Genomic DNA, 23,054 nt, shown 5'->3' on the forward strand with positions numbered 1-23,054 from the left:
ACTAAGCATGGAAATGACTGTGTTTTTGTGGTCGTCGACAGGTTCTCGAAGATGGCCATTATGGTGGCCTGCAAGAAGAATATCACAGCAGAAGCCACTGCTAAACTCTTCTTTGAACGAGTGTGGGTGCACTTTGGGATCCCACAGTCTATCATCTCAGATCGGGACAGTCGGTTTCTCAGCACATTTTGGTCCAGTCTCTGGTCAATGCTGGACACCAAACTCACGAAGTCCACAGCCTTCCATCCTCAAAATGATGGCCAGACAGAGGTTGTCAATAGGATGATCGTGCACATTCTGCGCATGTATAACTCAAAGCATCCACGCACATGGGACGAGAGCCTCCCCTATGTTCAGCACAGCTACAACCGAGCTCTTCACAGCTCCACTGGCCATAGCCCTTTTCAGGTGGGTTTGGGGTTCCAGCCACTATGCCCCATTGATGTGGCCATGCCACTTGCAGCTACTCACATGAATTCAGCTCATGTCCAGTCCGAAACAGATAAGGCCACTAGCTTCATTGAGCGCATCCAACATATTCGCCAGCAGGTCCATGACATTCTTGAGAAATCAAATGCCAAGTACAAGCAGCGACATGATCAACATCGGGTGCCACACAAGTTTCAGGTGGGCGACAAAGTCTGGTTGCATTTGCAAAAGGAACGCCTTACTGGAGCCTATCGGAAATTGAGACCACTCCGATATGGTCCTTACACCATTACTAAGGCTATGGGAGACAATGCATTTGAGCTCAACATTCCCCCATTCCTTGGCCTGCACCCAGTGTTCAATGTGGACCGCCTTCGGCCATACTTTCCACCATTGCTAGACACATCCGACATTGCAGAACAGCTCAAACCCACAGAATTAAATCCAGATTGCATGGAACAAGCTGCAACTGATCGGATCATGGACACAGATCAAGAACACTCGCCAACAGAATATCCAACTGTATTGAGTTGTCAAAGCAGGCCAACTCCTTCAGCAGGGCAAGTGGCTCACCAAGGAACAAGTTCAGCAAAAGTTTCCTCATCTCATGGAGGAGCTCAACGCAATGGGGACCATTGCTTCCTAAGGGGGGAGGAATGATCCAGGTGGATATTGGTGTCCACCTGCCAAGTCCACCTGGACCCCCACCATTGTCCTTCTCAGCATCTTCAGTTTCCTTAATTGTAGCACAAATTACTATTTTTAGCAGTTTTTCGGGTCCTGAACTTCCGGAGCCGTTTTGAGGCCCTAAACGACGTTTTTTGGGGAATCCGGGGGCAACATGGGTCCATGGGATGGACTGATGTTGCCCGTTCCAACAATGATAGTGCTCGGATAGATCTTTCTAACGAGCTATTGTATGTGTCAAATGGAGATCATATGCCAAAGTTACGACCCCGGGAAGTTGATGTACCAATTTACCCCAAACGGGGCCCACAGTTTGGCGTTTCATCTCCTAGGGTTAGGTTTTGGAATGTTAAGGGTTTTCCATTGATAAATAGGCATTCGAGCCTCATTGTAACACAGTTCAGAGGCATGTAGCCATCACATCTCTTCTTAGAGATAAGCTACCATCGCCTTAGCTGGTTTATTTCCATTTCTGGTTGTAAGCATATTTTAGTATTTTCCATTAATGAAATGAAGTATTATTTCCGCTGCATCTTTGTGTATATGGTTATCTTTGTAATTTGTTGCGTTCCTGTTTAAATCCGGATCAATCGACATCTAGCTATCAAGTTAGCCTAAAGACCTAGTGAATAGGGGTATAAATAGAGGAACTCCGCCTCCATTCTAAGCATCAAGTTTGCACTCATTCCAGCGAATAAAAGTGCAGAAAGAAGTGTAAAAAAGAGGCAGTGAGAAAGGGTCTTCTCTAAAGCAAAAATGACACTCTTCTAGGGAAAACAAAGTAGAATCTTACGGAGCAACAAAGTAGGATCTTCTGGGGCAGCAAAACATTCTAGGGAAACAATATCTTCTGGGGTAGTGAAGAAGGAATATTCTAGGAGGCAGTGAATAGGTTTCTTTGAGGATAGTGAATGAAGGAATATTCTGGAATAGAGAATTAGAGACCGAGTTTCTCTAGAAGACCTAGAGACAGACATTCTCTAGGTAAATTGTGCAGGTTCAACATAAGAAATAGAGATCGAGTTTCTCTAGAAGGAGGAAAAGAAGGAAGGGAAAGGAAGACCAGGTTGGTGACAAGGTTCTTGAAGAGGATACTAGAGTTAAGGGTCAGTGTCATGGTCTTGGTACTTATCAATTGAAGATCTAGAAGAAGAATTTTATCGGGTTTTCCTCTCAAGAGGTGAGAGGTTTTGGCCCTGACTGGAGAAGCCTATATTTTGTGTCACTTGTCTTTATTTTGATAATTGTCTTGATGAAAAAGAACACACTAATAAGTTAACAAAGTGAAATATCATAAGTAAAAGAAGAACAAGCATATCACAAACAATTATCAAGCAAAGAGATTGTTAACATTTAATTCCCTAGATTTCTCAACACTAACTTGGTCATATTATCTCCATTTTGCGTGTACAATACCTTGTTGGAAATGTCTCCCTGACATGGACAATTTTAGGGTCTAATATTCACAAGTGGGCTAATTTTCCATGATTTTTCCAAAAAAAAGATTCGCCAATTTCCATTTTTTATAAAAATGATTTGCTTAAATTTAAAAATATAAAACTATTTTACCTTAAAAATCACCAAAATTATATCGAAAGTATATATAAAATCATTATAAATTAGATTAATTTTACAAATACATCAATAAACATTTTATAGTTTGCATATTAGGGACTAGTGAGATTCGCAAATGTTTTTAAATTTCAAAATAATTTTCCATCCTTAAAATTTTCGCTTCTCCCCAAGTACTATAGGATATGTGGGAGGCCCCTGCTTATGGTTATGGGCCTGCAGTGGACCTCAAAAAATGCTATTTAGGGGGTCAAAACTTCTTCGGAAGTTTAGGACCCGAAAAACTACTAAAAATAGTAAATGCTGAAATAAACAAATAAATAGATGAAACTGAATGGAGGTCTAGGTGGAATATGCGGGGGTCCACCAATATCCACCTGGATCAGTCCTGCCCCCTTAGGAAGCAATGGTCCCGATTGCATGTAGAGCCTCCATGAGGTGAGGAAATTTCTGTTGAACTTGGTCCCTGGTGAACCACTTTCCCTAGTGAAGGAGTTGGCCTAATTTGACAACTCGATATAGCTAGATCCTCTGTTGGCAAGTGTTCTTGATATGTGTGTCTATGAGATGACCAATTGTGGCCTGTTCCATGCAATCCGTGTTGAGATTTGTTGGTGTGAGTTGTTCTGCAATGTTGGATGTGTCCAACAATGGTGGAAAGTATGGTTGAAGGTGGTCTACATTGAACACTAGGTGCAGATCAAGGAACGATGGGATGCTGAGCTCGAAGGAATTATCACCGACAACCTTGGTGATGGTGTATGTCCCATATCAAAGCGAGAAAATCTTGCAGTGGGGTCCAATGAGGTGCTCCTTCTGCAAATGTAGCCAAACTTTATCACCCACCTGGAACTTGTGCGACACTTGATGCTATTCATGGCGCTACTTGTACTTAACATTGGCTCTGTCCAATATATCATGGACCTGCTGGCGGATTTAGTTGAATGCGCTCAATGAAGCTATTAGCCCTGTCAGCTTCAGACTGGATGCGAGACGAATCTACCTGAGTGGCTGCAAATTGTATTACCACATCAATGGGACATAATGGATGAAATCCCAACCCTACCTAAAAGGTGTTGTGGCCCGTTGAGCTGTGAAGAGCTTTGTTGTAGCTGTGCTAGATATAGGGGAGACTTTCATCCCATGTGCATGGATTCTTTGAGTTGTACATCCACATAATGTGTATAATCAACCTGTTGACAACCTCTGTTTGGCCATCAGTTTGGGGATGGAAAGCCGTGGACTTAGTAAGTTTTGTTTCCAACATCGACTAGAGACTTGACCAAAATGCACTCAGGAATCTGCTGTCTCAATCTAAGACAATGAACTATGGGATACCAATGTGTACTCACACTCACTCAAAGAAGAGCTTAACAATTGTCTCTGCTGTGATACTCTTCTTACAGGTTGCCATGATGGCCATATTAGCGAATTTTTCGACGACCACGAAAATGCAGTCATTGCTGTGCTTAGTAAAAGGAAGGCTTGACATGTAATACATGGAGATAGATTCCCAAGGTCGACCAGGAGTAGGTAGAGGAGTATATAGGCCTTGCTTCTTGATGGTTGGTTTGGAAATGGCGTAGGTGGTGTAGGATCTAATGTACTTCCCAACATCCTGACGAAGTTTTAGCCAATAAAAATACTTCTGGAATACTGCCACTGTTCTCTCTTCTCCAAAATGTCCAACGACCCGACTGTAGTGCGCCTCCCAAATCATCTTGACACGCTCACATGAAGGAACACAAATGTGTTTCATGTGGCATAACAATGCATCCTGAAGATGAAAAATTGGAACTTGCTTCCCTTCCAAGAGTGTTTGGTATGTGCTGGCAAATTCTAGATCGCTCGGGTAAAGATGCGGCCACCCCGAAGTCTTGTGCCCATAGTAGTCGAGCACAATGATCAACGGCATGACTGGTGGTCTACTGAGGCAGTATGCAACATTTTTGGTGCTACCCTTGTTGTACTTAATGTTTAAATGAAAATGTTGCAGGTAGGTGGACCATTTATGATGGTGATCGTTCTGCAAATTCCCTTGTGTTTGTATGAACTACAGTATGTAATTCTTCCATTGACAGCATGCATGCACAATGGAATAAATTTCTTTTTTCACAAGTGGGATACTTTCAGTCTGTGTCTGAAAGTGTCTCATTGTGGTGAGCCATTGGATGCCCTTGTTGAGTAAGAACTACACCAATAGCATAGTCATAGGCATCTGTCTCAATCTCAAATGGTTGCTGCAAGTCTAGTAATGTGAGCACTGGTGTAGAGCATAGGCGATGATTCAACTCAGAAAATTGCTTCTGTTGATTTTCAAACCAATTTTGTTGCATCCTTAGTGACTTGACTTAAAGGCCAAGTGATATGAGAGAACCCCAACATGAACCTGCGGTAGAAATTGACAAGACCCAGAAAGTTGTGGAGCTCTGTTAAGGTGGTTGGGGCTGGCCAATCCTGAATGAATTGTATCTTGGCTGGGTCCACATGCACACCTTGCTCGTTAATGATGTACCCCATATATAGAACCTGGGTCATGTCAAAAGTTAATTTCTCCAAATTGGCACACAAATTGTGTTCTTGCAATGTTTGAAGGACTTATCGAATATGGTGGAGGTTCTCTTGCCAACTCTAGCTAAAGATCAAGATGTCATTAAATACACCACGATGCATGGATTGGTGAAGGATCACAATATGTCGTCCATCAATCTTATGAAGGTTGTGGGGGCATTCGTTAATATGAAAGGCATTACCAACCACTCGAAAAATCCCTCCTTGGGTTTGAAGGCAATCTTCCACACATCAGAAGGTTCGTTAGGAACCTGGTGATAGCCGGACTTCAAGTCAATCTTGGTGAAATATTTTCCTCCCTTAATCTGGTCTAGAAGGTCACCAATACTGTGGGATTGGGTACCTATTCTGGACAATGATCTTATTCAATGCCCTATAGTAAATATAGAGTCTCTAGGTCCCGTCCTTGTTCTGTACCAATACAATCGGGCTCCCACATGGTGATGATCTTGGCATGGTGTGCCCTTTCTGCAAAAACTCCTGAATCTCCCTCTTGATCTCATCATTCTCCAGAAAAAAGTGTCGATAGATTGGTCCATAGGGTAGCGACGTGCCAAGGGTCAGATCGATGGAGTGCTTGACCTAACAGTGTAGAGGTACCCCTGTAGGTGAGGCAAAAATGTACTTGTACTCCTCCATGACCTTGTGTTGGGTCCCTATAATACTAGTGATTACCCCATTACTATTGTAGTTGTATCCCTTATTAATATTGTTGTGCCCCTATTGTCCCCATATTGTTATTATTGTGCCCCATAGAATCCCTCTATTGTTATTTTTGTGGCTTTATATTATTATTGTTAGGTCGGCTGGGTTATTTTGTGACTCCTTAGACTCCTATATATAGAAAGGAGGTTTTGTCATTTGAATCATCGAAGAATTGTTCATTTATGTAATGTAAAGGAGGTTTCCCCCTCGAAGAGGCTGAATTCTAAGGTGTTGATCTATCTTTTCTATCTTTTTCTTGAGCTGGTTTCATAACATTTGGTATCAGAGCTTTGGATTCTAGGGTTTCGCTGCTCCAAATAGGTCTTCGTGGAATTTTCGCTATAACTTTTTTTCTGCGACGTTTCAGAAGCTAAAAAAAGGAACCCATTCGAGAAAAAATCACGCTGAATCTTGGATCCGAATTTCAGAGCTTTTCGCGCTATATTTGCGGAGATATGATCTGAGGAAGTTGGTCTTTTTGCAGACTCCTGAATTACATTCCAAACAGGTGACCTGGGGAAAATCATCATAACTTTCTCTCTGAGCATCGGATTGAAATTTCGTAAGAAGGTACAAAAAGAGGATAGACTATAGTTTCTTGTATATGTTTTTTAGAGCCAAAGGTCGAAACAGTGACTTGTGGCACGTCATACAAGTTCGCTCTACTGAACTAGTCTATAATCAGGTCATTGCGGGAGATTTCACATAACTCTTCCTTGGAGAATCCAATTTGGATCACATTGGTGGCATTGGAAAAAGGACATAGAGGGCTACTGCAGATCACAATTTTAGAACTGGATGATCCGAAAGTACAGAGATACATCAGAGGCAATATCGAGCTCCTACAAAGTGAAAAAAGGTGTGTAGATTTTTTAAATTTTTGCTTAAGCTTGGTTTGAAAATTTATTTTGAAGGAATTCAAAGGGCATAGTAGAGCATTATTATCGGTCACTGATGCCCCAAGGAAGGAAAATGCAAACACCTAGTAAGCAACCTGAAAGCTCTAGCATGACTCATGAAGAAGAGGAAGAAATGCTACATGATATATCAAAATTACAAGACCAAGTGCAACAAATGTCACTCTCACAAAAGCTAATAGAAGCTAAGATAAAGGGCGTGGAAGCTAAGATGGATGATTTGAAGATAGATTTGAAGAGAGACATGGCAGATTTGAAATTTTCTACAATAAATACTTACTAATGGTGAAAAGGTAGTAAAGGAAACTCATGATGTGAACAAAAGAAATGTTCATCATGATTTCATAGAATCTAATGTGGGATCGAAGACCAACCATATTCCAAAAATCGATATGAGGAAGTTTGATGGCAAGTATCTCGCAACATGGATATTACAGATGGAGCAATTTTTCGATCTCAATAATGTGCAAAACACACAAAAGGTATGTATTGAAACTTTATATTTGGAACCAAATCAGTTTGTATGGTATCAATGGATTTGCTCTCGTAAACAAATTATCACTTGGGCAATTTTTACGGAAGAATTGATAGCACATTATGAGGATACAAAAAGCAACACTTTTTTTAGCCAATTGATAAGTCTCAAACAAAGGGTTCAATAATGGAGCACATTGAGGAGTTCCAAAAATTGAACATAAGAGTAAAAAATATTCCAGAGGAGCATATGATTGATGTGTTCATAGGGACCTTAAAGGATAATATCCAACATGATGTTCGCCTTTGGGAACCTGATTCATTAGAGAAGGCATTCAGGTTAGCAAGAAAAATGGAAAGCAAAATTATGGCAACCAGGAAGCATACCACTCACAACTATAAAGATGGAAGTGTTGTTGCCCCTAGTCTTCCACAACCTATAAGGTTGACACCACAACAATTGGAGGAAAAAAGAGAAAAAGGGCTTTGTTACAGTTGTGATAGCAAATACACTAAAGGTCATAAGTGTGCTGAGAAGAAATTATTCTACATAGATTGTGAAGAGGAGGAAGAAAAGGAACAAGAAAGGTAAAAAGAAGAGGATATACTCCAAGAACAAACCCTAGATAAAGAAGAAATAATTCTGACCATATCTTGTAATGCATTGGCAGGAATTACCACTCCTCAAACCATCAAGATAGAAGGAAATATCAAGAAGAAAAAGGTAATAGTGTTGATTGATTCAGGAAGTACCCACAATTTTATTCATTGTAAGGTAGCAAAAGAATTGAATTGCTTCTTATATCCAGCACCAGAGTGTTAAGTGATGGTTGTAAATGGAGGAACAATAAATTGCTCTGGAAAGTGCCATAATATCAAGCTATCCATGGGAGAACATGTATTGACTAGCCCAATGCTTTCCATTCCAATGGGAGGTGCTGATGTTGTACTAGGAGTCCAATGGCTACAATCCTTGGGTACAATACCTTTTAATTTTCAAGAACTTTTCATGAAATTTTCTGTGGAAGGAAAGGAATTTGAATTAAGGGGTATTGTAGGGAAATTGGGAAAGATAATTAGCTCTAACGGTATGACAAAGCTTCTAAAAAAGGAACAAAGAGGTGTAATTGCACAATTATGTTCGCTAGATGTTTCCACATTGGAATCATCTATTTCTCCAGATCTCCAAAAATTCTTGGACAATCATTCCAAGGTATTTGAGACTCCCAAAGGTCTCCCACCTATTCGTGATCATGATCATGCTATTCATCTGATTCCAGGAAGTGTTCCTCCAAACATCAGGCCATACAGATATCCCTATGCCCAAAAGAGTGAAATTGAATGTATGGTTGCAGAAATGTTAGAGGCTGGTATAATTCAACCGAGTCAAAGTTCTTTCTCTGCTCCAGTAGTATTGGTGCACAAGAAGGATGGATCATGGTGCATGTGTTCGGATTATAGGGAGCTCAACAAGCTCACTATTAAAGATAAGTTTCCCATTCTTGTCATTGATGAATTACTGGATGAATTGCATGGATCAATTTACTTCACCAAGTTGGATCTTCGTTCAGGATATCATCAAATCAGAATGAAGACTGAAGACATTCCGAAAACAACATTTAGAACTCATGAGGGTCATTATGAATTTTTGGTCATGCCTTTTGGCCTTACCAATGCACCTTCAACATTTCAAGGTTTGATGAATTCCATTTTCAAACCATTCCTTAGAAAATTTGTGTTAGTATTTTTTGATGATATACTAATCTACAACAAGTCTTGGAAGGATCATGTTGAACATGTTGACAGGGTGCTACAACTATTGGAGGAGAAACAATTATATGCAAAAAGATCCAAATGTTTCTTTGGAGTACAAGAGTTGGAATATCTGGGTCATATTGTATCTCATGAAGGAGTTAAGGTAGACCCTAGCAAAATTAAAGCCATTAAGGAATGGAAAATACCCACATCCATAAAGCATCTGCGAGGATTTCTCGGGTTGACAAGGTATTATCGCAAGTTTGTTAAGAATTATGGGAGAATAGCAGCACCTCTAACAACATTATTGAAGAAAGATGCATTTTCATGGACTCCAGAAGCAACAAAGGCCTTTGAACATCTTAAAGAGGCAATGTGCCAAGCACCGGTCTTAGCTACACCGGACTTCAAAAAACCTTTATTGTGGAATGTGATGCTTCAGGAAATGGAATTGGTGCTATTTTAATGCAAGATGAAAGACCTATTGCTTTTGAAAGTCGTCCAATCAAGGGAAAGTTTTTACACAAAGCTATTTATGAGAAGGAAATGTTGGCAATACTCCATGCACTTAAGAAATGGCGACCCTACCTAATGGGAAGACACTTCAAGGTAAAAACGGATCATGATAGCCTTAAATACTTTTTAGAACAAAGATTATCCTTTGAAGAGCAACAAAAGTGGGTCACAAAGATGTTGGGTTATGACTTTGAAATCATCTACAAAAAAGGGAAGCAAGATGTGGTGGCAAATGCACTCTCAAGAAAGGATGAGGATGTGGAAGCATTGTAGTGCGCCATTTCTATTATCCAACCAGATTGGATAAATGAAAAAGAGAGGAATGGAAGAATGACAAAGAAGTGTGGGCACTTATTCGAAAGTTACAACAAGATTCCAGTACTTGATCTATATTTTCTATCTTTTTCTTGAGCTGGTTTCGTAACACCTTGTCCATCTACTGCTGCTGTGCGGTGGAGCCCTATCTGGAAGCCGTGGCCACAACCTTCTTCTTTCTCTGAGGGTGTATCATAAGAAAAACAAATTTCATGGTTTGGGAAATAATCTTACTGCATTGCTTTGCAGTGATCAAAGAGATGGCGGTAGGTGGGGCTACCTCCGGTATCATGTAAAACTTATTTCCTAAAGTAATAATCATAGAGCGAGGTCTAGACTCATATACAACATGTCGCTTCCATAAGTATGGCTGTCCTAATAATACATCACAAACTTCAAGAGGAGAAACATCACACAGTACCTCATTTGTGAAGTGATTGATGTGACAGTGAAGGCAACACTGTCGACTGACGTGAAGATCTAGTCCTTGGTGAAGCCACGCAATGGTGTATGTATGAAGATGCGTTGTCATCGATAGGCCCAACCGCTTCATGACCTCTACTAAAATGAAGTTATTTTGGCTCCCTTTGTTGACAATGAACTGCAACGGATAAACCTTCACCCACATCTCTAAGTGTAGGAGGTGTTCCTCCTCCTCTGGATATTCATACTTATTCTTCGGGAACTTGGTGGTGGCCACGATGGCACTCAGCTCCGCGCCAATGATCTGCTTCCCTTTTTCATTTCCCTTATCAGGTTCTGACTCAGAGTCAGAACCTGCGTCTGATTTGGAAGCCTTCAGCTCCGCCACCAGTGACTGCTTGGCCCGACACTCACTTTTGTTGTGAGTGGAGCTCTTATGGAACTCACACCATTTTCCTGGGTCCTTCTTTGGCTTTGTAGTGTTTTTCTTTTCTTGTGGCTCCGGCAGGTTGTCCTGGGTAGCCCCGCCTTGGATTTGAACTTTTCTCTGTGGTTTGGGGGTGCCTTTTCCTTGCTTCAGATTTGCAGATCCAAAGTCTCTCTTCTTCTGTTTAAACTTCTGCTCGATCTTGAAAACATATTGGTATGCTGTGATCATTGAGGAGATGTCCAGAAAATCCATCTCATCCTGGATGTACTTGTGTAGACAACCACGGTACTTGAGTACCAAATGCTGCTCATAATCCTTGATACCCAACTTCATGCAGAGGGTATGGAATATATTTTTGAACTCCGACACATCTTGGTCCCTTCCCTAGCATAGGGTGGTCCACTTTATGTATTTATCTTCATAGCTCCTGACAGGGCAATATTTTTCCTTGATGGCGTCTCGAAAATAATCCCAAGTGGGTGCGGCTTAAAACAGTGAGGATTCAATCTCATCCTTTTGTTCACAATAGATTTCCCACTAGTCCTTGACATGTGGGGCGACTTTGAGAAGTGAAAAAGTAATATTTTCTTGATTGGAAAAGTCATGAACTAAAAAATATCCTTCCAATAGATTCAACCATTTATCTATGATGTCTACATCTATCTGGCCCTAAAATATGGGAATATCAAAGTTAACTTGTACCTTAAAAGGAGTGTCACCTCCAGAGTGGCTGCTAGATGAAGATGTGTCGCTTGTGGGTAGCCGTCGAAGGATTTGGGCAAAGTTCTCCATCATCGCATTCCTCTTTCACTCAAGGGATTCCTCAAGAAATATTTTGAATGGATTTCCTATCCCCTCATCTTTCTTTTCTTCTGCTATGGGAGGTTGTCGGGGTTTGCGAGGCCAGCTTGCAAAGGTTCAAGCATATCGAGCCCTAACTCCTTATACCCTAACCTAATTGAGGACATGCAAATAAGAATAGAGAATGAGGAGACTGCTCTGATACCACTGATACAAACTTAGATAGGAACGGAAAAAATTATAGATATAACCATAAATATAGAGATACAACATAAATAACACTTCATTTCATTAATATTAGAATATAGAAATATGCTTACAAACAAAATGGAAATAACTAGCTTGGGCGATGGTATCTTATCTCTGAGAAGAGATGTGGTGGCTACATGCCTTTGAATTCTATTACAATGAGGCTCAAGGGCCTATTTATTATTAAACAACAAGAGAAAACCATAAACAACCAAAAACCTAACCCCAGGAGATGTAACACCAAGAGTTTGTGGGCCCCGTTGCGGTTAGTTGGGCAGCCAACTTCTTGAGGTCGTAACTTGGTCATATTATTTTCGTTTGGTGCGTACGATACCTTATTGGAAAGGTCTCCCCTAGTACTACATGATTTGCAGAAGGCCCCTACCTACGACTATGGGCTTGTAGTGGACCTCAAAAAAATGTCGTTTAAGGGGTCAAAACCGCTTTGCAAGTTTAGGACTCGAAAAACGGCTAAAAATAGTAAATGTTGAAATAAACAAGGAAATAGATGAAACTAACAGGAGTTCTAGGTGGAATAGGTGGGTGGCCACCAATATCCACCTGGATAGACCTGTGCTAAAGAGGTACATGGTGACTTTTATATGCCTAGTTTTGAGATGTATTTGTCAAGTAGTTTTCTATTTCTTTCAATTCTAGTTATAGAATGGGTTGGTGGTTCTTAAAATGGAAGCCCCAGTGTCCAAAACATCAATTCTTGTGTGTTAGTAAGGTCAAGTTGTTTGATCAACTTTTGAACACATTAAGTATCTAGACCTCCATCCTAGCAACTGATGGATAATCGAAAGTGAAATATCTGATAGATGGTGGTTGGTCCATAGGATGGTTCATTACTTGATGACTCTTATCACAGAAGCCTCGACGAGCCGAAGTGTCAATATTTTTGATCTTTCAAATTTCATCAATGATGGTCAGAGGTGGTTACGTTTTAAATGGTGGTGGTGAAAGAGAAGTTTTTGCAAGATTCCAGAGTGGATGTGATTTTTGATGAAGACCAGTTAGACATAGGTTATTCTTGTTGTTGTAATATGTGTTTTCAATATTTTCCATGTAAGCATTAAGGGAGGGTATTGGAAGTAATGCTTCCATGTGTTGTCATGAGTTGTCATTGTGAGTTCCCAAGCGTCAGTCTAGAAGTTGTTGATTCCTAAGTTATGAGTTGGAGTCGTGTCATGTTTAAGTCATAATTTCTCGAAGTCAGTGATTTAATTATTATATATGTAATTGATTTATGTGATTAATAAACAACAAGTGTGTGATTTGTGTGTCTAATTGTTGTCTCTTCTCATCTGTCTAATTTTTCTAATACTTATTTTTTCTTTTTTTCCTTTTCTTTTTTTGTAATTTCTACGAAACATCAAAATTTGATTCAACAAGAACCAAAGCCAGATCTCAACCTCCTTCCAAATTGGAAACTTCTTTTTCTAAGTTCGAGCTCTTCGAGATATGGGCTCTTTTAGTGGCCCCATTTCCTTCCTTAGCCTAACTGTGCTCAATATCAGAACCCATATGTAGAGGAGTACTGGTCCTTATCTATGCCAAGACGTTCCAATTCATATTGGCTTATGTTTAGGCTTGTTGAGTCTCTTTATTGTCTTCTTCTTCATCTTCAGAGAAAGTAGGCTCCATAAACTACCAACTTTTAAGCTTGTTGGGGAGTTTCTTTTTATTTTTTGTGGTTTTCTTGGCTTGTGGACATCTACTCTGCAAATATCTTGTTTGAAAACATACTCGACATCATAATGTCGTATTCTCATAGCCTAAAATTTGGGACCATTGAAAGCTATTGTGTTTCAATGTTATGTGATCTGGAAGAAATTTTCTAAGGTCTATCTCCACATAGATTCAAGAAAAGGTGAAAATACCATTCTCTGTTCTTTCTAGATCCATTTTTATAATTTTTCATAAGGTGTTTCCAATGTCCTCAAGAACTTTGTAATGCTAGAAGGGAAGATAGAGGTTTGGAATCCTAACCCATATTGGCATAGTTGACATCACCATTGTAGTGGCATCGAACTCAGGAAACTGTGGAGTGATGAATAAAATTTCTCTTCCCCAGAACCATGGCCCTTCATTAAGAACAAAGTCTAGGTCTTTGTGTGTATCAAGTTGGACTATAAAAAATCCTTTCGAAAATAAATAAATATCACAGTTTGCTTTCCAAGAATTGAACACTCATTGAAATAATGCTTAAGGTTTTGGCTAATAGCCATTAAATATGCAAATAATAGCCTTTGACTATAGAGCAGTAAAAGATAATTTACCTATCAATTGTTAAAATCCAGAGATAGATCTTGCTCCATTTGGTCAACTATATAAGGGCTTGGAAAATTTTGGTCCTAATTTGCTGAGATTGGAACCTTCCCTTGGACTGTTGCTTTAAAAGATACAAGAGTCCCTTTAGTTAACTTTTCACCAGGAGCACCCCCACATAGCCTTATGTTCAGGATGGTGGTTGAATATTTTGTTATATTGTAGTCTTTGAGTTGGGAGGAATCTTGTAGAAACATCAATTGATATTGCAAGCCTTAAAAACTGATGGGAATACCCCATTTATCTTCTATCGCTTTCTTAAGACAATATACAAGGGATAAAATTTTGGACCAGAAAATATATGTTCTACCACTGATATTTCTGATGAAAATATGAAATATGTTGTTCTGTGCTAGTGCAATCTGAGAAGGAGGGGATACATCATGTGGAGCTTGTGAATAAGGAAATATGGGCAATAAGACTCACGTTTGCCCCAAAATTGTAGGGGTTGAGAGAACATAGTGTATCCCTTGAAGAAAAACTCTGAGAACAAACAACAAACACAAGGAGAAATTAAAATGAAATACTAGACTTGGTTTTCTTCCACTCCAAAGCTAGCGGTTTAGGGCTTTCCTTGGTGTCGATTACTATTCTCCCATAAGAATTTTTAAATTCGCGACAAAGAATGGAATGACCCAGAGCATCAAGGGATATTGCTATTTCAGACCCCTCTCTATCTTTGACTTCCTTCAGAGCTTTACAATGAGAAGGTGGTTAAAATGACAAAAAGGCAAACCATAAGCAACCATTCCCATCGCTATTTGCAAAAAATAGATCACAAAATTGTTTTCTAGAGTAGTGAGGACATTAAAGAAGAGATCATACACATCCAATTTGACTATGCAACATGAAAAAACCCTAGTAGCCCGTGCCATTTTCCCATCCAAAATATCAAATTATTCCTTTAATATTATAATTTTATATATTTATTTTTAAAATTATTTACTAATAATATTTAGTTTATTTGCATTTAATTATTTATATTTATTTAAAATAAGAATTATTAATTTAGTTTATTTACATTTAATTATTTATATTTATTTAAAATAAGAATTATTAATTTATAAAGAAGGTGATTCAAAATTCCATTAAGAAAAATATTCAAACTTGTTATATGCATGCTTCATTCCAATTTTCATGTCTTTAGTTTTTGGTATTTATGTATTTTTTAATTATTTTCTTAGTAACTTATTTAACATAGCCTAGTGAATTATGTGAAATTACCATTATTGTATCTCATCCATTTACATGTCCTTCAACTCATTGCTTCATATGAAAAGAGAGACATATGAAAAGAGAGACATATTGCACTAGGGTGAGGCAGAATGGGGATAATAACATATGGGATCAATAGGGGAGGAAATAACAAATGGAGTTATGAGGGGTGCAAACATAGAAAATTTTAGGGAATTAAAACCTTGGCCAATATACCATTAATTTCGCAGTTCCCCTCAGGCATAAGGCATGTTTTATTATCTTTGGCATTGACCTCTGAGTTCAAATTTCTTAGAATATGAAAAAAGGATGCATTAGTGAAATATAGGAGGATGCTTTTGATTTGCCGAAATAGGATATTGAGGGAATTGTCTTTAAGGGGAGAGATAGTATTTAAATAAAAAATTAATAAGAAGGAATATTTCAGAATAGTTATGTCCTTATTTCCATGCTCACGAGCACGAAAGAGTCCCAAAAGGAGCTCATACATTTCAACTTGGATATTGGACTTTTTCCCAAGCCTCCATGAGTATTTTTCCACAATATTTCCCTTGGGATTAATTACATCCCTCCCCCTCTTGTTGCCCCTGGGTTGTGCTTGGATGATTCGTCAAATTACAAAATCCACTTCTGACATTAAAGCTTTTAGTTATCAAATTCTTGTGAAAATAGTGGCAGTTTCCACTAGAGGGATTTTTTGCCTAGATCTGGGGGAATATAAGGAAGGATGGGAGGAGAGGTGCTCCAGGGTGAAAACCAACCATGTTCAAGGGAGTCCAGGGAGGGGTCTAAAATTGATGGATTGAATTCAAAAATAGAAGGAAAGATATTTGAGGACCAATGTTCAGGAAGAGATAGGAGAGTTTCAAAAGATGCAACTATTTCTAGCTAGCCATATTTGCTGGAAGAGATACTTAGGGAGATCAATCTAGACATCTTTGATAGAGGATTTGGTTTGAAGGGAGCCCAAATAGGATTTGTGCCAAGAGGAAAAGAAGGATAGAATATTTGAAGGCCAACAAATCCTAGGAAATAGAGGTCCTAGGGCTAAGGCCCAAACCACCTTTGAATAAGAACATGAGAGAAACATATGAGATATGGATTCCTCTATTTTTTCACACAAGGGACATCTAGAAGGACCAACTATACCCCGTTTACAAATATTTTCAGTGGAAAGGTTTCTTTTGTGGGAAAGAAGCTAACAAAAGGCATTTACCTTTGGGATCTCATTGGCTCTCCATGTCTTATTCCAAATTGCGGGAAAAATAAATTCACATTTTCTTTTAATAATATTTAAATATATTTTCAACATGCTTTAATGATTACTTTCCCAAATAAATTTGCACCACATTAAATAATAGAGAGAGAAGATCTAAACCAATTAATAATAATTTCCTTTATCCAATTTTGAATTTTGTCTTGGGGAAAGATGGTTTCTTCATGGCGTAGTTGGGTTTCTCTTGGGGAAATGCATCCCATAGTTTCCCCAAATTTCAATGATAGGCACATGCATCAACCTTGCTAGGAGCTTTGGCCTAAATTTGGTTTACGACCACAAAAAAATAATACTATGCATATGTCGAGAACTTAGCCATTTATCATTTGGAAAACATTCAAAACTCAACATTTTCAGATAAAAGTAAAAGGAAACCCTGCAATTTCTTCATTGTTTTATACCCTAAAATTTTTTTCCACTCTATTTGTTCCTATAAGAGACACCTCTAACCAGCTCGACCACAATTTTTCTTGCATCTTGTAGAATGGTTCATATATCATCCTTGGCATGAGGAAAAATTCCTTCTCACCAAGAGGATGACTATATTGGCAATAGATACTCGAGTTTCTCTTATGTCTGAATTTCGATCATCATTGTTTTGGGGGTACTTGTGCATTTTTGAACACACAAGAAAGTTTGATTCAAATGAATAAAGGGCGATAGAGTTTTCTTGAACTACAAATATTTAGCTAACCACCCTTTATTTTTACCTGGAAAACCACTACAAAGAATAAAGAATTAGTGGGATTAATTTCTTTTCATAATACTGTAAATAGAATAGTTACCTCTTTTTCTCTTGATGAGCCCACATTATGTCACAATTAACATCTCCCACATAACATATACATGGTAAAATACTTGCTCAAACTAGTGTATCATTATATTGACTTGAACAGGAAGAAGTCATGGGTGTGACCAATAGAGGCGAAGCTTATAACAACAAAAATAAAATAAAAGCAAAATAAAACAACACTAACCCTGCTATAAGTAGTAATGGAATTTTGGAGAACACTTTCAACCTGCATCATTTTGTTGTTTCTACTCCTAGATTTTTTTTCCTAGTGCCGTTCAACCCTAGAAAACAACCTGAATGACATTCTCCTTTTTCTAGTATGATATAGTGGATGAATTGGAAATCACTAAAGCTAATGTTACCATGCTTTGTGTTTAGATCCTCAGAACAACTGGAAAATCTACATAGTGATCTATTGGAGCAGTAGTTTTGAGATAGGATTTTGAGGATTCCATGTAGAGGAGCACTGCATATATGGATATCACGTGGTAATGCCGAGCAAGGAGTAGTGCACAAAATGTGAAAATGAAGGTAATATTTTAGGCTAGTTTTCAGGTTTTTATCCATAGTATTAGGGATTTCCCATTGTAAAACTAGGTTATGTGTCATTCTTATGCCCAACGTAAATTTATAGATAATGGAGGTCACGATGTAATAGATAGGGACGAGTCAATGGATAGATGAGATAGAGCATGTTTGCGCTATAAATTGATGAATTAGGCTAGTGATTTGTAGCAATTACAATGTAAAGAAGGGTTTTTCAGTAGTAATAAAATTATCTATTGGTTTTATTGGCTATCACTGCACATAATATTAGCTGATTTATTTGTTGTTTATATATTGTATTATGTTAATGTCTAAGTAATTGCAAGGGATTTGGAATATACTTAAATTTTTTATTTGATGGTGAAGGATGATCACAATAATATAGACTTCACATCCCCTTCATCACTATAAAACTATCTTGGCTCCTACAGTGGACCCTCATAAGATGCCTCAGGTGAGACTTTCCCTTCTTGTGGGTGATGCTAAAAGGGCCAATGTTCGAGGGCTTGTCAGGCCACACAATTGTCCTATTTTTTACCCATACAACCCTATTCTACCCTCTGTTTTACAACCAAAAAGAGACCTTTATGCATGCATTTCTACTTTTTATTAATGTGTTCATGAGATTAGAAATAAAAATGGATTATCTTTAAAATAGGTTCATAGATGAATATTGTCATGACTATATGCCCACATTTTTTGTTATCCTAAGGAATTTATTATTATTTATTTTTCATTCATTATAAGGTGCAATTGGTACATGTAAATAGGTGGTTTCGGGATTGCTGCTCTAGTTCTTGAACCAACCCTAAGTTTATTCCTGCACTAATCCCAATTCCGGTTCCCAACTAGTCAAAGAAGTTTGTCAAGCAATGAGTTTGGTTGGCAGTCAAAGCCAGTTATCAAAGAGAAAGGGTTTCGTGGAAATTGAGGAGTTGCATGCCTTCTACTGATCTGCAGATAACAACTACAATTTTGATCTTTGATACTGTGAGAGGAAATCAGATCTGAGCATATCAACCATTGTTTTGAAGATCTATTGTTGGCATGATTTTTTTTATCAGTTCTATTTTATTCTAGTGGATGAATGCCTCGCTTTGGCTTGTATTACCGTAAGAAACTTATATATATGAAGTCAGGGAAGAGATATAGGTTAGCGATACTATTATTCCTATTGTATGCAGTAAAGTTCTTTTTGGTATCACCCAGAGCTTTAGGGGCTAGATCATTATGTATTGATGTACTAAACAAATAACTTTTATTAATAAAATAGAGCTTAATGCTAGGTTTCAATATATTCTCACGTTCTATCTTGTGTTGATCATTGAAATGTTGTAGTTAATATTTTATTTATAGGGAAACGATCTGATTGACTAGGGCCCAACCAAGCCAACTCGTTGTCCCTTAGTTCGCTCTACGTGTGTATTTTATATCTTGTTTACTGTTGTGGTGTGTAATCTTGTGTGTTATTTCCCACAAAAAGTAGTATAAGATCTTGTGGTCATTTTATTGTTTTAATGTATAAGAGGTGTGATCTTGGGGTTTTATTAGTTCATCTCTAGGTAATAGATTTGAACATTTGAAAGATATGCAAACATTGCTACAAAACTTGGTTTTCTGAGTTATCTTGATCTAGACTTGGAGTTTATATGTGCATATTGTAATGAAAGAGTGCGCAGTGGTCTTTTATTAGCTCATATTTGAAGTTACCTTTGTATCCCGAAGCATTGCAACCCTATGATGTGTATAACTTCCTATGAAGGTTAATGATAACAAAGATTTGAATCTTGTTATGATTGCATGAAAATACTGTTGAAGAGTCGAACATATATGAAGGTTTAAGTTTGTTGTCGAGTGGTTTTGTTGAGCTAAGGCTGTGATTCGAGCCTATATATTTTATAGATACTGGAGTGAGCTTCTTTCATAAAACCTTTTGTTTCAATTGATCTATTTACCATAGACCTATGATGAACCTTGAAGCTTCGAAGTTATAATATTAGTCTTTGGTAAGGATGGCTATTTGAAATCTGTCCACTATTGGGGATAGATAAAATGATATTGCTTTGGCCTTATTTCAAATATATTTTTACTTGAAATGATTTTAACTTTGAAGGCTTGAAGTTTGTGGGTTCATTTGTATGATTATTTTTCAGTGCAAGAATGCAACAATGAAGTGTAGGAACAAAGTCCCTTGGATACTCCTTTTCTGTTGAATATTTCGAATAGCTTGGTGATTCTTTCTTTGATTTTAAATCCAATAGTATTCATTATAAAACGAGTTGTGCACTGAGATTTGGTTATGGTTGTTTTCCTTTTATAAATACATAATAGAAAAATATATAGTGCCTTTTTGCTTGAACCATTTGGTTTGTGCCCAAGTAGGTGTAAATCCTTTCTGATGATTTGAGTGCAACCTTGAAGTTTACAATCGTTGCCTTCATAACACGAGTTTTGATTGATTGATTAGACTTATTAGTTTTTTCATAGACTTTCTTTAAGATTCATCTTAAAAGGCTTGAATGATTTCTCTGATTGGTTTGGACTACAGTGCAAAGTGTGTTCAATACAAGAACATGGAAGATTTATTTACTCAGTACAAGAATCATTTAATGAATTGTATGGTTTGGTTGAGTGCTTGTTTGCAATATTGTTGAAACCTGAGTTTGATTTAGAAGATTTATTTTAGATAATATATTAGTTCATTAGATTGCTAGTGAGTAAAGAAGCCAACACCTAGAAATATCTTGGTGTTTCCATGAAAGTGAGTACAAGAATGTTAAATTAGAGTTTTCAATCTTTTTCTTTAACAAAACTTGGAAAGTTTGATTATTTTATATAGGGATAGGTTTTCTTTGAAAATTTTGACAAGACTAATTTTGGCATTGAAGTGCTATGCCTCGAAGCTTACAAAGCCATGGTTTGACAATTAAGTGTTGAGGATTGTAGGAGACAATCTTAACACCCAACATTTTGGTACCGTTGTCAAGGAGGCGTTGAAAAAGGACTTCTGGTAAAATTTTTGGTAATTTTTATTTATTTATTTATTTTTTAATTTTTAATTTAATTTTTTTAATTTAATTTTTATATTTATTTTAATTTTATCTATTATTATTATTATTATTATTTTATATTTTATATTTATTTTTGACTTTTAATTTTTTAATTTAATTTAATTAATTAATTTTTATTTATTTATTTATTTATTTTTTAGTAGTAAAGGTGAGTTATGCTTTGTCTTTGATTTGTACTGTACTTCCATTTCTAGAGGGATAATTTCTTTTGGTCAATTGATTTGTTGTAGGTACATTTTTGAGATAGATACAACATTAAAATAGATTTTGATTTTTCCAGCAAGTATTTTTGTAGTTTGAAATTTTTTGATTTGATTTTTTTTTTTTAAAGTGAATGACTAGGAGGGGTAGGGGTCTAAATCCAAAGAAGGGCAGATGAAACACTAATGATTTGGAATTATTTTCTTCTCATGGTGGACCTTCTGTTGCAAATCAACACTCCAAGTTTACTCAAATCAATCAGGCTGGTACATTTCCATTGGATTCTGGAAGAAACAACTCTGTGTTTCATAACTAGCAATAGGAAAGAAGGTAATTTTTGTATCTGAAGATGAAATCATTGAGCCTTCATCTAATGCTGGGTTTAGTTTATTTGGAGAAGGAAGTATGGAAAATCAAAGGAACGACAATGGTGAAGGAACCAACGAATATGACCCACATAGAAGGTTTAGAGGAGATGGAGGGGTTAAAAGGGAATACCGATGAGAACACACTTTTGAATGAATCCCTGCTGTAGACCCTCATGATAATGTACAAATGAAAAACATTCCACCTTCATTTCTTCCTCATTTCCATGGTAAGGTACATGAGGATCCCAATGCTTTTCTTTATGAATCTGACATACTTTGCAGGAGTTATGATTATTCATTGGATTCCCAAAAATTGAAACTTTTCCCTGCTACCCTTAAAGACTCAATTTTACGTTGGTTTATGGGGCTGGTGGGAAACACTATAACTACTTGGGATCAAATTAAGAGGACCTTTATGAATAAATACCAAGAATACTAGAAAACCCAAAAATGCAAGATGAGATCTTTACAATCACACATAATGAGGATGAGAGTTTGGAGGATTATCTCGAAAGGTTCTTGTAGATCCTTCAAAGATCCAAACACAAATTTGATCCTAACACTATTATGACCTTATTTCTACTAGGGATTTTGGATGGTTCTAGAAATAATTTGAATCTATTAGAATAAGGAGATATTTCTCAACTCACTTTTGACCAGATATTGTGAATTGTGCAGGAATTTTTCACGTAATTAGTCTAGAATTGTTAAGGGAATTAGAAGCAATTTTCGAAATAACAAATCTAGATATACTGATGCTATGATAATTGGAATTGAAATTAAAATGGATAATATGAAAATTGAAATAATTAATACTATAAGTAAGCAAATAGATTCTTTGAAATTTCAGCAAAAACTAGTAGAAGAACAAGCTTCAATGTCCATTTGTTTTCCAAAATGTAGAAAGAAGCATATTTTACGTGAATGTCCTTCAAATATCAAAGTTGCTAATAAATATGTGATTTGTGCAGGTAAACATTATACCCAGGAATTCCCTTCTATACATAGGATTGAAAGCATATTTTGAAGAGGAACATTCAACACCTGAACCACTGCATGCCATGGGAGCATGGAAATCATGGCCTCAGGGAGGTACAAGTATGCATTATGAGCTTGCACCATATTTTCCTAGTACTCATGGGTCGCCACAGTATCCGTATCAAAATTTGAATTATTCTTAGAATTGGCAACAAGGGTATTATCCATAGTTTGGGTAGTCTCCTCCCCCTTGAAAACATGGATGGAGGGGGCCACCACACTCTCATTTTTCATACCGTATACCTCCCCAAACTTATCATACACAATATGTATCTTATACATTAGCACAACCTCATTTCTATCCGCTGTACCTCAACAAACACAACCGATTCCACCACCTTTACCATTGCCACCACCATTTAGGCCACCTT

This window comes from Pinus tabuliformis, chromosome 1_1, assembly GCF_031772625.1.
Source record: "Pinus tabuliformis cultivar Carrire ecotype Pingquan chromosome 1_1, CPIR1, whole genome shotgun sequence".
In the NCBI taxonomy this organism is placed as follows: Eukaryota; Viridiplantae; Streptophyta; class Pinopsida; order Pinales; family Pinaceae; genus Pinus; species Pinus tabuliformis.